The 14,763-nt window shown below is 41.0% G+C and overlaps 1 long non-coding RNA gene across 1 annotated transcript in view; it reads left to right on the top strand.

Moving 5' to 3' along the window:
* Nucleotides 1–654: 654 nt before the first annotated feature.
* Nucleotides 655–14,763, top strand: part of LOC130276588 (uncharacterized) — a 35,761-nt gene continuing 21,652 nt past the window's right edge. Inside the window, exons 1-2 of the long non-coding RNA XR_008845181.1 lie at nucleotides 655–1,093; nucleotides 9,213–9,236. This is a non-coding gene — a long non-coding RNA (uncharacterized LOC130276588). The remainder of the gene's footprint in view (nucleotides 1,094–9,212; nucleotides 9,237–14,763) is intronic.

The raw sequence follows: 14,763 nt of genomic DNA, 5'->3' as shown, positions 1-14,763 counted from the left end.
TGTAATTGCTTTTATTTAAAAAGGTTGCCTCCTTTTTTTGTTTTATTTTATTTTAAACTTTAACCACTAGGGGTCTCCCTACCAGTCCTGGCTGCAAGCATTTCAGACTCCCTGCATGAGTCCTAAATCGTACTGCAGCCAGGACAGGTACGAGCTCAGCGCAGCTCCCCGCCAGCCGGGATCGAGCGCTGTGCTCGTACTTCAGCAGAGCGCGCTCTGAGTCAGTGGAGTGCTGCTCTGCTAATAGTATGTATGTGTGTGTGTGTGTGTGTGTGTGTGTGTGTGTGTGTGTGTATGTATGTATGTATGTGTATGTATGTATGTATGTATGTGTATATATATATATATGTATGTGTGTATATATATATATATATATATATATATATATAATATTATTACTGTATGAATATACCTCAGGAGAGGGATTGCAGCAAGAGGGGCGGAAGTGAGCCGGGCCAGGCTGCAGATGATGTCGCACCTGCCGGGTTACTCCCCCTTCCTCACTGCACACAGCGCAAGCAACGAGCAGCCTAAGTGAGGTAGAAAAAGGTATTTATAGTAATTTTTAAGTAGAAATAAAGACATGGATATCGTTAGTGAGTGTCGGGGGACAGATGGGGGGGGGGGAGAGATTAGGGACAGTTTAGTTGATGATAGGTACTCTTTAAGAGTGTATTTACGCACACACACACACACACACAGTTTTGGATATGCAGTTGTAAAATCTGCAGTTGCCGATCCGCAAGTTCCAATTTTGCAACTGCAGATTTTACAACTTCAAATCTGCAGTGCATCCTGTGTGTGTGTGTGTGTGTGTGTGTGTGTGTGTTTGGCTTTAGCAAGCAGGTCCTGTACCAAGCTCTCGTCTTGAAAGCAGGAAGAAGACATAAGATCTGTGGAATGGATAAAGCTGCAGGAGACCAGGGTATAGAGATATACCTAACATAAATATAATTTTTTTATTTTTTTTATTTTTTTTTAAACCTGCTACAACAAAATGTTGGTGTATTTTTTACTTATTTATTTTTTAGCCGGATTGCACCTTTAATTGCTGACCATAAGGAGAAACACTGCACCTAGGTAATCTTAACAGGTATGTCTATATATAGTCTGAGGTCTGCTAATGTCCCAATTATAAGGTCACTTGCTATGTATCTTTTGATTCTTGGCAGTATATAGTACAGTACCTAATCCTGGGTATATAGCATACACTGCCTTCATTCTGTTGTCCTGCCTTCCATTTGCACATACTCATTACGGCTTGTACTTTTCTATTCTTTACCCATGGGTTATGTTGCTTTCCTTGTCTCTATGCCAGATTGTACAACAAACATATTCTGTAGGATAACAAAAGGTTGGAAACAGACGGGAGACAGCACAACATAGCTCCATCCTCCCAAAGGCCTATTCATTGTTTTTGGGAAGGGCTAAAAGGCAACAAATATTTCTTTAACCCGATCACCAAACAATGGAGGCACTGATGAGACACGAGGCTGAAGGGCATTTTTTTTACGTAGGCCATAGATGCTGTTACGCCATTATGTGAAATATACATTTTCGTTATTTTATGTGAGGTTATTTGCTCATAATGTGGTTAAAAGCAGAAAAAGTTAATTGTAATTGGAATTTTTAAAGGCTGCGTGTTCTCAGATGACAGGAATACATTTCACAATATAGAAAATTGTACCCAGTTAAAGTTTAGTTTCCCCATGAGTTGATTCTAGTTTGGACGAATGTAAAGTATTAAAAGGAGATTTATTTTTATGCCACTCCTGCCTCTGTAGGCTGTGTGGGGCTGGTATTGCACCTCGGCCACTTAACTTGAAAGACGGGGCTCAGCTTCAATACCTGTCATATACTATGGTTTCTTCTAAAGCATTACTGTTATTTGGAAAACCTATTGACTTTTAGTCCAGACATGTCAAAATTGCAGGGGGCCACAGTCCTGAGACCACTGCGATCATAAGGAATAGCCATATGAAGTGTGCAAAAGTGTGTGCTTTACTTCCCAGGCAGCCAATCAAATTAAACTTTCTTACTGCATTAATATATGGAGTTCGGCTCAGGCAGCTGGCCGAGGAGTGAACCCGCCCACTATTACTGACGTTCACAGCTCAGAACTGAGGTCCAGTGCAATCTAACCTTATGAGATGCCTGTACAATCTAACCTTATGAGATGCCTGTACAAATGACATGGGCGCTAAAAAGATATCCATTCCTTACTATGATGTGGAATCACAAGTTCTCTTCTCCTTTTGCATTCAGAAGTGATTGCAAAGTATGTGCCAAGGGGTGCATAGTACTTGATTGAGTGCCATGGTCCCATTCCTTAAAGGGGTACTCCGCCCCAAGTGGGGGGATCCGGCTGCAGGGACCCCTCGCGATCTCCGGGCCGGCGCTATGGCCATGCCTCCTCCATTCAGGTCTATGGCAGGGGGCATGACGGCTAGTACACAGCTGTCACACCTCCCATAGACCTGAATAGAGGGGGCTTGGCGGCTGTGTTCGCCAGTCATCCACTACGGAGCGGAGTTCTCTCCATGCACCGGATGACTGGGGTGCCACTGCAGAGATTTTGGGGTTCCCCAGCGGCCTGGGCCCTGCGATCAACCATGTTATCCCCTATCCTTTGGGTAGGGGATAACATGTCTAGCAGTGGAGTACTCCTTTTAACCTAATTACATATCACAAGATAAAGGAAAGTACACTTTATAACACTTAACTTCCTGTGTCCATTAAACATGCATCTTGTGCCTTTTAGATGTTATAGGTAAATGGCCTTATTTTGAAGTTATAGTATATGTAAAATATATTTTTACCACAGCTTTACCTAGTTCATGTGGGAAATAGCAGCAGGCAACATGCGACACTCACAAGAACTTGGAACTGTCAGCTGACTTGTTTCTCTCTAATAGGCAATAATAATAGGCATTATATTATTAGGGTACGTTCCCACATGGCGTATTTTGCTGCGTATTTTGCTGCGTATTTGGTGCTGCGTATTTTCCTACCCATTGACTTCAACAGAGAAAATAAAATGCGCAGCAGCAAATACGCAGCAAATACGCCATGTGGGAATGTACCCTTAATGTAATATTGATTTTGCAGTGATTTTACTGCATCTCATTGGTGACCAAATGTCACTATTAAGCCCCAGACTTAGATTGTTGATCCCTAATGATGGCAAAAGAAAGTAATTCATTATTTGCTGAAATTTTCTATGGAGAAAATAGAAAAGTTTCTGTTAATGTCGGCCATCTTGAATTGACCAGTGGTGGAAGGGTTGTCTGCAGTGTTTGTTCTACACTGTTGCATCACAAAATATGACTAGCTATAGTTAACCTGTACCAGAGACCTCTTGTTGTTTTTCTCCCCTTTGGGTATAAAACCATATGCTTTTTTCTTGGGATGGTTTAGATTAGTCAGCGGAATCTAGTATTTTCCATTGTGTCATTTCTCTACAATAGAGATACAGTTGGCCAAAAATAGCACCACATTTTACTTTCAGAGGTTTTGCTTATCTGAAACTTCCCAGACCTGTTTGCATACCGCAGTATTTTTAGACGGGAGGCGTCAAAACCTGAAGCTTTATGGAGACCCCGCTGTTCCGTTTGCATAATAGAAGAACATGCTTTTCTCAATGTTGACAGTACAAACACTGCTAGTCCTGCAAGACTTTATGATCTGCCTTCATAATCTGCTTGACTTCTAAGCAAGATGTGAATGTTAGCGACATTTGTGGTGGAAATTTTTTTATTTATTTTTATACTTTTGCTTTTAATAATTGCCATCCCATAGAGCAGGAAAGGTTACTGAAGGCTGTAGACACAAGATTGGACATGTTGTTATCCAAGTGTCAGAGTGCATAAAACATTTGTAACATTCCGGTTTATGTTTTGACAGACAGAAGCATTTAGAATTTTTGTTGTCTTTGCAGTATTGATTGTTGTCAGGAAATATTCACATTGTAGAATTCTTACATGGGTACAGTCATTTAAAAAAAAAAATAATAATAATTTGATATGTCTGTACACATCAAAAGTTTTGGTCAGTCGGGAGTCCAAGTGTTCAGCACAAGAACAAGTCGGGAAAAGTGGGAGCACGTGCTTTCCCGAATCTCTGTGAAAAGACCAGGACAGATTTATAATGTAAGTCTATAGACTTGGCATCATTGACGCAGAGCGGGTTGACATGTTGTTTTTTTTTTTTTCTTTTACTTTGTGTCCTTAATGACATCATATCGATTCACATTGCTTTTCACCCATTTTTCTATGTACATTAACATTATATGTAGTTCTCCCTGTTACTGCTTCCAAAATTGGTGCCAATTTTGGAGGTGCTGTTTAGGGAATATGGGGAGAGTATGGATGATTTACTTTGTCTCTGAATGAACTGAATTGTCTCTCTTTAGAACTGCTGTAGAAACACACCCAAGATGGTTGCCTCCATACTCCTATGTATAGATTGTCAGTGAATAAAAGAAATAAGATGATACATTCCCTGTAACCACGATATGACCAGGTGAAATATTTGACCTGTTTAGTATTGAACAGTTAGTGCCTTGGTTAAGTTGTTGAACTGTGGACACAGCTGCCAGGCTTCTGTCACCACCTCTGACAGACTGGCAGATATTTCCATGTTTTTTTTTTTCCTTTTTAAGCTTGTTAAGTCAACATACTGCAGCCTTACTACACCCCAGGGTACAAACACTCTAAATCTCACAGTATTATACAGTAAATATAGTATTAGCAAGAAGAAGCATCTATAGGTGTGCACGGTGCACTGACATCACTACATTTGCATTACAGTTTGAAAGGAAACACATCCCTTAAGTTGCTGGTTATTAATTGATGATACCCAAGGTCTTATGCCTCACATATGACCCGTGACATCTCTCTTTGTGGCTGTTCAGGGCTCTGTTTGTCTTGTGCTTCTCTCACGTGTAAGAACGGCCTGGATTTTGTGTTTTGTCGATGATTAAATTGTCCTTTTGCATCACCATGGAGATGGGGAATTTCTGACTAGAGATCAAATGGCGCACTGTACATACAGACTGGGTGAAATGGGAACAAACACAATGCTCCACAGCGCAGGAACACTTCACAAGGGACAGGGAATATAGTTAATATACACAAACAGATTTTTGTGAGGTATTTAGTTTACAGATTTAAATTAGGAATAAAATGAACAAAAAAAAAAGTAAACCTGATTTTTGTATGTTAGCTGTTAATGTCAAATGGCTGAGACGCCCATATATATTTTTTTTCTTTTTAACAAGGACTTAGATGGCTTGTTGCCTATAGCAACCAATCAGATGCCACTTTTCACACCTCCGATGGGTTGCCATGGGTGATTAGTTTTTTTTTTTTTCTTTAGTTAGTGATACATGAGGATCTGAAGTATAATAACAGATGGCACCATAAATTGTAACCATAAATAATGCAATAGGCAGCAGCCGTTGGCCACTTTAGGGTGCATTAATACCACGGTTTATGTATACAGTAACCATTTAGTATTGTAGTCAATGAGAACCGTATTAAACTGTGAGTACGGTTCCATGCAGATTTAAGCTCCTACAGTTTTAATATACCCAAACCGCATGCACAATCTGTGGTGTGAATGTACCCTTACATAGGTTCTAGTCTGAAAAAGAAACATTTGAGTTCAACCATTCCTGTTCACATCTGTATTCTGGTTTCTGTTATAAATAGATGTTGTGCCAATGTTGTGACCTATAAAGAGGTCCACAGAGATTCCCTCGGGTCTACTTTTTCAGAGAAGAGGAGTAGTGCTATACTGCTATGCTTCACCCCAGATGTGATAGAGGCTCCAAATGGATTCTGTGGCATTGATGTGAACAGAGCCACCTTGACGCAGATTTATCAAACACTGGGAGAGAAAAACGGGAGTGATTTTCTCACAACAACCAATCACAGCTCAGCTTTCACTTGACCAGAGCTTGTTAGCTGAGCTGTGATTGGTTGTTATGGGAAAATCTCTATCTTTCTCTCACACAGTTTGGGCCCTTGTACTAACTTTTGCATTTAGAATACATGACTAGTGTGGAAAACAGTATTTTGTGTGTCACTGTACATGCTCATGGGTCTGTTGTTTACACAAGGCCAGGCCAATAAACAAGCTGCATGGCATATCCTTGCCACATTGCTTCAGGTCCAAGTTCCAGCTGTATATACATTACAGGTTTTTGCTTTCTTACAGCACACTGATGGGAGTACTACAATTTTCTTGTACTTTGTGGCATCCACAGTGTCAGGATTACATTATTATTCTGGAAATTCCCTGGCATCCTAGAATCCTTTATGAAACTGTTGCAGTAATTGGAGTTGTTGCCCTCAGCAACCAATCAGATCAAAGCTTCCACCCTCTGATGTTTACCAGGAATGACAGCTGGAATTTGGCACTTGATGAGTAGACTTTTGTTAGCTCCAGTTTTAATGAATGACCCCCAGTTATCTGACGTTGTGTGGAAAAGGAAACTGGGGCCCAGTTTGGGTCAACATTTGTTTAGGGGCATTTTGGAGGTACAATACAGTTCTCTCTTTTTATATATATTGAGATAGTTAGATTTTGTTTTTCCTTTTATGAAAAGCACAGATGCCATCTATGTATAGTGTCCATGTATATTATATTGCATAAATAAAATTTAATTTCAATTTTGCAGCTTTACATCCAAACATAAGACCTGTCAAGGCAGGATATTGCTTAGCCTTTTTAACTTCTTTATACTCTGTATCTATTCCTCCAATTTCATGTCATGTTCCACCAGACCTTGTACAGTTATTTTACACTAGAAACACTGCTTCTTGGCCTAGAAAAACTGCTTCTAAAACTGTCTGTATAGATGCAGGCCGATGGCACTTGTATGACCGTGCAACTCTGTACCAAGGAATAAAACAGTATCCATGCACTGCCATAAAGGCTTCATATGTGAGAAATATTAGTGCAGCTGCAGACCACAGTTTCATGTAACTCAATGCATCCTCCTTGACTACAGCTGTAGCTGTATAAGAAATGCTGCTGTGTTGTCAGCTAATCAGTAGGCATGGCGGGTTTTAGCACTCCGCTAAACATAAAAAATTAAGTGACGTCACTTTTCAGTGCGCTGGAAGCTCCCATTGAAAAATCACATTAAAATCAGCACCAAAATCCACTCAGATTCCTCACTAATTTTAGGTAGGTATTGGTCTAATGCACTGTCATTCTGCATATGTAGCTGTCACTTAGTGACTGTATCCACACCTATTTACCTGCATTTATTCTTGGTTATTAATTTTGAAGAATACAACACAATAATGTGATGCACAAACCTGTAAATGCAGCACTTTCACCACTTCTTGAAGGCTATGTTGTATGTTAAAGCATATAAGATTACTATTGAGTGTTACTATTTTGACATCCTTTTTACTGAGTCGGTTTTTCTATATGTGGGAAAAAGTTGTAAACTGACTGTGTGTGTGTTAGGGTGCATTCAAACCACGTTTTTGCAATTCAGTTCCCGTATCAGGTTTTTGATTAAAAACTGATTCCTCAAACCCTGACTAAACTAGGGGTGTGAATCGCCAAGAATTTGGCGGAACGATTCGAATCGCGATACTAGTGTGGCGATTCGATATATCCCGTTATATCACGATGCCGTCTAGGTGACGATACATCGCGATATATGCCGATACATCGCCCACTAGGGAGCATTCACAGATCCCTTTAGACGCCGCTGTCAGCTTTGACATCGGCGATCTAGTAGTCCAACGCGCACTTTTCTAATTTTATCCCGTCCGGGCTGCAAAATAAAAGAAAACACACTTTCTCTTACCTGCCAACGACCTCCCGGAGCTCCGGTACACTCCGGTACAGGTGTTCGGTCCCGGGCTGTATTCTTCTTACTTCCTGTTAGCCCGGCACGTCACACGGAGCTTCAGCCTATCACCGGCCGAGGCGGGACATCGCTGTAGCTGGTGATAGGCTGAAGCTCCATGTGATGTGCCGGGCTAACAGGAAGTAAAAAGAATACAGCCCGGGGACCGAACACCTGTACCGGAGCACCGGGGGAGCGTATGCAGGTAAGAGAAAGTGTTTTTTCTTTTATTTTGCAGCCTGAACGGGATAAAATGAGAAAAGTGCGCGCCGGAGTACTCCTTTTTAATAGCCAGCCGCGGCGATCGCAGCATGCTGGCTATTAGTGGCGGCCCCCGGCTACTGAGAACAGCCGGGGGCTGCAGAGTATGGAGCGGGCACGAGTCTGAGCCCGCTCCGTACACCCAGAGCGCCGCCGCGTCAGATCCGGCCCTGCCCGGCTCCACAAATGTGGAACTTGTATCTCCTGATGCCCGGGACATGCTGTTCCGGGCATCAGGAGATACAAATTCCACATCCCTAAAAGAATCGATTCAAAAATATTTTTAATCGATTCAGTATCGCCAAGTGAAAAAATCGCGATTATCGCGCAAATTGATTTTTTTCTTACATCCCTAGACTAAACTGTATCAAAACGTGTGTACAAATTTCAACCCGTATACAGTTAAAAACCGTATATGGTTTGAAAAATGTCCGGTTGCATCCGTTTAAAAAAAAAAAACATATGCGTTTTTAACTTTTCACTCCATTTTGAATAAAGTTTCACTTGTTTGATTGAAATTCCAAGAAAAAAAACTGCAAAGTCAAAAAAACGTATGGTGAAAACCAGATGGAACCGTATGCACATACAGTTCTGTGCTGTTTCCACTGACTCCCATGTTAAAAAAACAAACGTTTACGGTTTAATACAGTTTTTCACCCGGACAAAAAAACGTGGTATTCTACGGTTTTGGGTACAGGAAAAAATACTGCCAAAACCGTACAGGATGCAAAACGGACACAACCTGATGCATCTTTTGGCATACGGTTTTCAATGGAGAGTCAATGCATACGTTTTCCAATACGGTTCTGTACGGTTTTCATATTGAAAACGTGTACGGGAACTGTATTGCAAAAACTTGGTGTGAATGCAGCCTTACAGAAAAGTCCCTTATGTTTTGTTGGAGTCTAATTTGAAACTTGAAATATTGCAAAAAATGGTTTACACCAAAGTTTGTCTGTCTTAAAAAGTGTGTTTAATAAAAAAAAAAGTGTGTATATTGTTATAAATAAAATAATTGCATTACACGTGTGTCATTTTTTTGCATGGATTGTTAGTTGACTCTACACTTGTCTTCCAGGATACCTCTTCAAAGCAGTGTCAGGTAAGAGTTAATCATTAATGGTGTAAGTTTTAGAAAATAGTGTAGTCAAAGAGGACCATCTGATATTCGACTAAAACATCTCCGTCATGTACTGATTTCCATTGGGTTCATTGCGCTTCTCCCAGATATATTTCCCCATCAAAACTCTTAACATTTCTGTCTGACATATCAAAAGTTTCTTTCTTTCCTAATACTTAAGTTTCTAAATTCTTAATCTTTTTGTTGTAATGCTGAATGTCCACATTTATAGTGGGAACAAGCCCATCATTCTTTGCATCAGCAATATTTTAGATGCCAGACCCCATTGATAATATTTTTAAAAAGTATGATTGACCTACCATATGTTTCCCTCCCTGGGAAACCTCTTTACAATAATGGAGGAAAAGGTAGGGCACTTACACATAGAAACAAGCAAATTGCAGCTCTTAAAAAAAGGGGCTTCTGAATATTAAGAGCTTAAATCTGATTGGTTGCTGGAAGAAACTACACCACTTTTGCATCTGTGCTAGTTTTTATAAATCTTTGTGCTGACAACTAAATTTTTTATGTTCGTTGATGTTGTTCCATGTCCTTTTATAGACAACAAGTAACTGGTATGTTCAGTAACATCCATTTAAGAGAAAATGCATCCCACTTAGAATTAATGACTAAAGTGTCATATAAAACATATGTTCGAAAGCTTTAGCTCAGCGGTTCTTAACCTTGTTGGAGGAACTGAACCCCACCAGTTTCATATGCGCATCCACCAAACCCCTCTTTATTGGAAAAATAAATTATGATTTTTTTAAATTCAAAACATAGGAGGTATATATTTATACATAGGTGCACAAAATGAACAAAACCATTAAGAACAAAACCATGAAAACATGATTTTCACCCAAAAACATAATGAATATTTACTGCAAATCAGTGTGACTTCTGCTGTTGTCTTTCAGAGGCCAGTTCAGAAAGGCGCGGCTTTACCTTGGCAAGTGCCACTCTCATGTAATTTTAGAACGATGGCAGTGTTCCCCCACATTATGTAGGCCAGTGGTCTTCAACCTGTGGACCTCCAGATGTTGCAAAACTACAACTCCCAGCATGCCCGGACAGCCGTTAGCTGTCCGGGCATGCTGGGAGTTGTAGTATTGCAACATCTGGAGGTCCACAGGTTGAAGACCACTGATGTAGGCAGTGTTCCCCCACAGACATACAGCCTCCAGCCATATACAGTGTATGGCTGGAGGCTGTATGCCTGTGTACTGCCCACTTCACCACTCAGGCTATAGCAGTAGGTCTCGGGACCGTTGGTCGGAGCACCAAAGATGATGTGCCGCTGGTCACTTACCAAGCTGGCCAGTGTGCGTCTTCCTCCTTCTCTAGCCTCCGGTCCTCGGCGCCTTCGTTTCCATGGGCGAACGCACGGGACGTCAGTGACGTCCCGGCGTGCACAATGTCCCTGGCGGGAGTTAATAGTGATGGGGGGGGGGGGAACCCAGGTTAAGAACCACTGCTTTAGCTGAACATTCCGATCATAGACTGTAAGTGGAACATTAAGAGAATAATTCTTGTTAAGGAAATGTCAGCCTTCAACTTGAGAGCACTGATCATTTGTAATTGAGGAGCCCTCTCTTCCACAAGTCTAATTGAAGAGCTTCCTTGCTTTGATCAGGGAACAGTTCATCTTTAAGGCGGGGATTAACCAGAATCTTTCTAATGGTCACAGAAAATATCAAATAATGGCCAGGCTAAATAATGTGTGTGGCTCATTTTTGCTACTCACAAGTATTCCGTTTCGTACCTGCACCAAATATGTTTGTAATAAGGTGAAATAATGTAACATTTGTTTGATATGGATAAGACACGTACCTGAATAATAAGCCTATATATTCTAATGGATTGCTTAATTGATACTGCTTGATAAGTGCATAAGATATTTAGACTTTGAATTATACATGGTAGATGTAATATGTTTTATTGTAAATTTAAATATGACTAGTTGCCTACAGTCGTCATAAAGAGTTTCTTAACCTTGTAACAATGTACATAAGTAACAAACTAAATTCTTAGTCTGTACCCCCAACATTTCTAGTTTTAGGTTTGTGCTGGCTTAAAAACCCTTTCCAAAATTAGGTTTCTTCAAATTCAGATTAAGATGTGTATTGTGCTCTTTCACTCCTGAGCCCTGCTGTATGTCTGGCAAGATTCTAAAGTCAGGAAATACAACAAAATAATTATAGAGGGGTCTTTTCACAGTGGTAAAAGCTGGTCTTAACATAATGGGCATTGAAATGGCAAATACAGTATCTTACATAAATGAGTACACCTCTTACATTTTTGTAAATATTTTATATCTTATGTGACAACACTAAAGAAATGACACTGCTACAATGTAAAGTAGGGAGTGCACATCTTATATAACAGTTAGGCCTGCACGATTTATCGCAATCCCAATCTAATCACGATTATTGGGGATTGCAATATTTCGATTTGGCCTTTAGCAAAATCTGGGGACTACGTGTTTGGATGGCTCCCGGCTCATGCAGCAGCTCGGCCCGGCTTCCTACGACCCCGCGGCTCTGCCCGACATCACGAGGCGGCGGCTTGGCACAGCATTTCAGCCCTGCGGCGCCGGCTACCGTACTGTGTGCCTGGCTGTAGCATTCTCCCAGCAGTGCTTAGCGCTGGCAGGAAGTCCCTTCCTCCCAGAGCTTTATGGTACAGCGGGAGCCGCGTGGGAGGAAGAGTGCAGGCCAGGTTCATGAAATGGGGAGGGAGAATTAAGTTTACTCCTCCCCATTTCATATTAAAATAGTTAATGACATGGAAAGGATTAGTTTTATGAAGGAAATGGGCTGTATGAGGGGGGGGGGGGGACATGGGCTATATGAATTTCATATAACAATTCCTCTCATATAGCTGGTACCCCTACTATAGCCATTTCCCTCATATAGCTGGTCCCCCTCCTATAGCCAATTTCACTCCTATAGTTTGTTCCCCTTCATATAGCTGCTCTTCCCCCCCCCCCCCCACACACACACACACACACAGACATTTCCCTCTTATAGCCCACTTCCCCCCTCATATAGCCAATTCCCCTCATATAGCTGGTCCACCTCATAGTTACATAGTTAGTACGGTTGAAAAAAAGACCTACTTTCATCAAGTTCAACCAGGTAATTGCAGGGTAGAGGTGTGGCGCGATGTTGGGGAAGGGATGGGATTTTATATCTCTTCATTAGCATTAATATTATTTTGTTCCAGGAATGTTTCTAATTCTGTTTGAAAGGTGTTAATTTTTCCCGCTGTGACCAGTTCCTGAGGTAGACTGTTCTATAAGTTCACAGTTCGCAAGGTAAAGAAGGCGTGTCGCCCCTTGAGACTAAACTTTTTCTTCTCCAGACGGAGGGAGTGCCCCCTCGTCCTTTGGGGGGGTTTAACCTGGAACAGTTTTTCTCCATATTTTTGGAGAATATGGTATGGGCCATTAATATACTTATATACATTTATCATATCCCCCCCTTAAACGTCTCTTCTCAAGACTAAACAATTGTAACTCCTTTAATCGCTCCTCATAGCTAAGATGTTCCATGCCCCATATTAGTTTAGTTGCGCGTCTCTGCACCCTTTCCAGCTCCACAGTGTCCCTTTTATGGACTGGTGCCCAAAACTGAACAGCATATTCCAGGTGAGGCTGTACCAATGCTTTATAAAGGGGGAGTATTATGTCCCTGTCCCTTGAGTCCATGCCTCTATTTATACATGACAATATCCTGCCGGCTTTGGAAGCAGCAGCCTGACATTGCATGCTATTCTGTAGTCTGTGATCTACAAGTACACCCAGATCCTTCTCTACCAGTGACTCTGACAGTTTAATCCCCCCTAAGACATACGATGCATGCAGGTTATTAGTACCCAGATGCATAACTTTACATTTATCCACATTGAACCTCATTTGCCAAGTGGATGCCCAGACACTGTCTATCCAAGTCATCTTGTAACCTATACACATCCTCTGTAGACTGTACCGTGCTACAAAGCTTGGTGTCATCTGCAAAGATAGAAACAGAGCTGTTAATACCATCCTCTATATCATTGATAAATAAATTAAACAACAACGGGCCCAGTACTGAACCTTGGGGTACACCACTAATAACCGGGGACCAATCAGAGTACAAATCATTGACCACCACTCTCTGGGTACGATCCATGAGCCAGTGTTCAATCCAGTTACAAACTAAAATTTCCAAACCCAAAGACCTTAACTTACCTGTCAGACGTCTATGAGGGACAGTATCAAACGCTTTAGCAAAATCCATAAACACTATGGCCCAGATTTATCAAACTGTATGAAAGAAAAAATAGAGTGATTTTCCAGCAGCAACCAATCACAGCTCAGGTTTCACTTTACCACAGCTCGTTAGCTGAGCTGTGATTGGTTGCTGTGGGGAAATCACTCTATTATTTCTCTCACACAGTTTGATAAATCTGGGCCTATATCCACAGCCATTCCTCTGTCAAGGCTTCTACTCACATCTTCATAAAAGCAAATTAGATTGGTTTGACAACTTCTATCCTTAGTAAACCCATTCTGGTTATCACTTATAATACTATTATCCCCTATGTATTCCTGTATGTAATCCCTTATAAGTCCTTCAAACATTTTACCCACTATAGTTTCCTGGGGAAGACCTAGAGCTCTTTTTGAAGATTGGCACCACATTCGCCTTGCGCCAGTCCCTTGGCACAATACCAGACACCAGTGAATCTCTAAATATCAGGAACAGGGGTACAGATATTACTGAACTTACCTCTCTAAGAACTCTTGGGTGTAGTCCATCCGGTCCTGGAGATTTGCTTACATTTAAATTACTTAACTTACCTTGTACCATTTCTACATTAAGCCAGTTCAGTACATTACATGATGTGTTACCAGCACTGACCTGTCCAATGTCAGCTCCTCCTTCTTCCTTAGTATATACAGAACTAAAGAACCCATTCAGTAGCTCTGCTTTCTCTTTATCGCCTGTGACAACCTCCCCATATAGACATTCTCCACATATAGGCATTCCACTTCATAAAGCCATTCCCCCTCATTTCCTATAGCCAATTCATATTATCAAAGGAGTCTATTGGCTATATGAAATGAGGGGATTTCACCATTTGTTTTATTATATCGCAGTTGTATATCAAAATTACAATATTTACCTTCATAATCGCACTTTTTCTCCATATTGTGCAGCCCTAATAAGTGTTTAATGTTGTGTCCCCTAAAAATAACTCAATACACAGCCATTAATGTCTAAACATGGGCAACAAAAGTGAGTAGATCTCTAAGTGGTGATGTCCAAACGTAGCCATTTCCCTTTCCTAGGGTCATGTGACTTAGTGTTACGAGATTATCCAGTGTAAATGGGGTAGCAGGTGTCTTAAATTTGGTGATAATGCCCTGACACTCTAATACTGGTCACTGAAAGTTCAACATGGCACCTCATGGCAAAGAACTCTGAGGATCTGAAAAAAAGAATTGTTGCTCTACATAAAGATT

Source organism: Hyla sarda, chromosome 6 (assembly GCF_029499605.1).
Source record: "Hyla sarda isolate aHylSar1 chromosome 6, aHylSar1.hap1, whole genome shotgun sequence".
Lineage (NCBI taxonomy): Eukaryota > Metazoa > Chordata > Amphibia > Anura > Hylidae > Hyla > Hyla sarda.
This window is presented reverse-complemented; position numbering and strand designations above follow the sequence as displayed.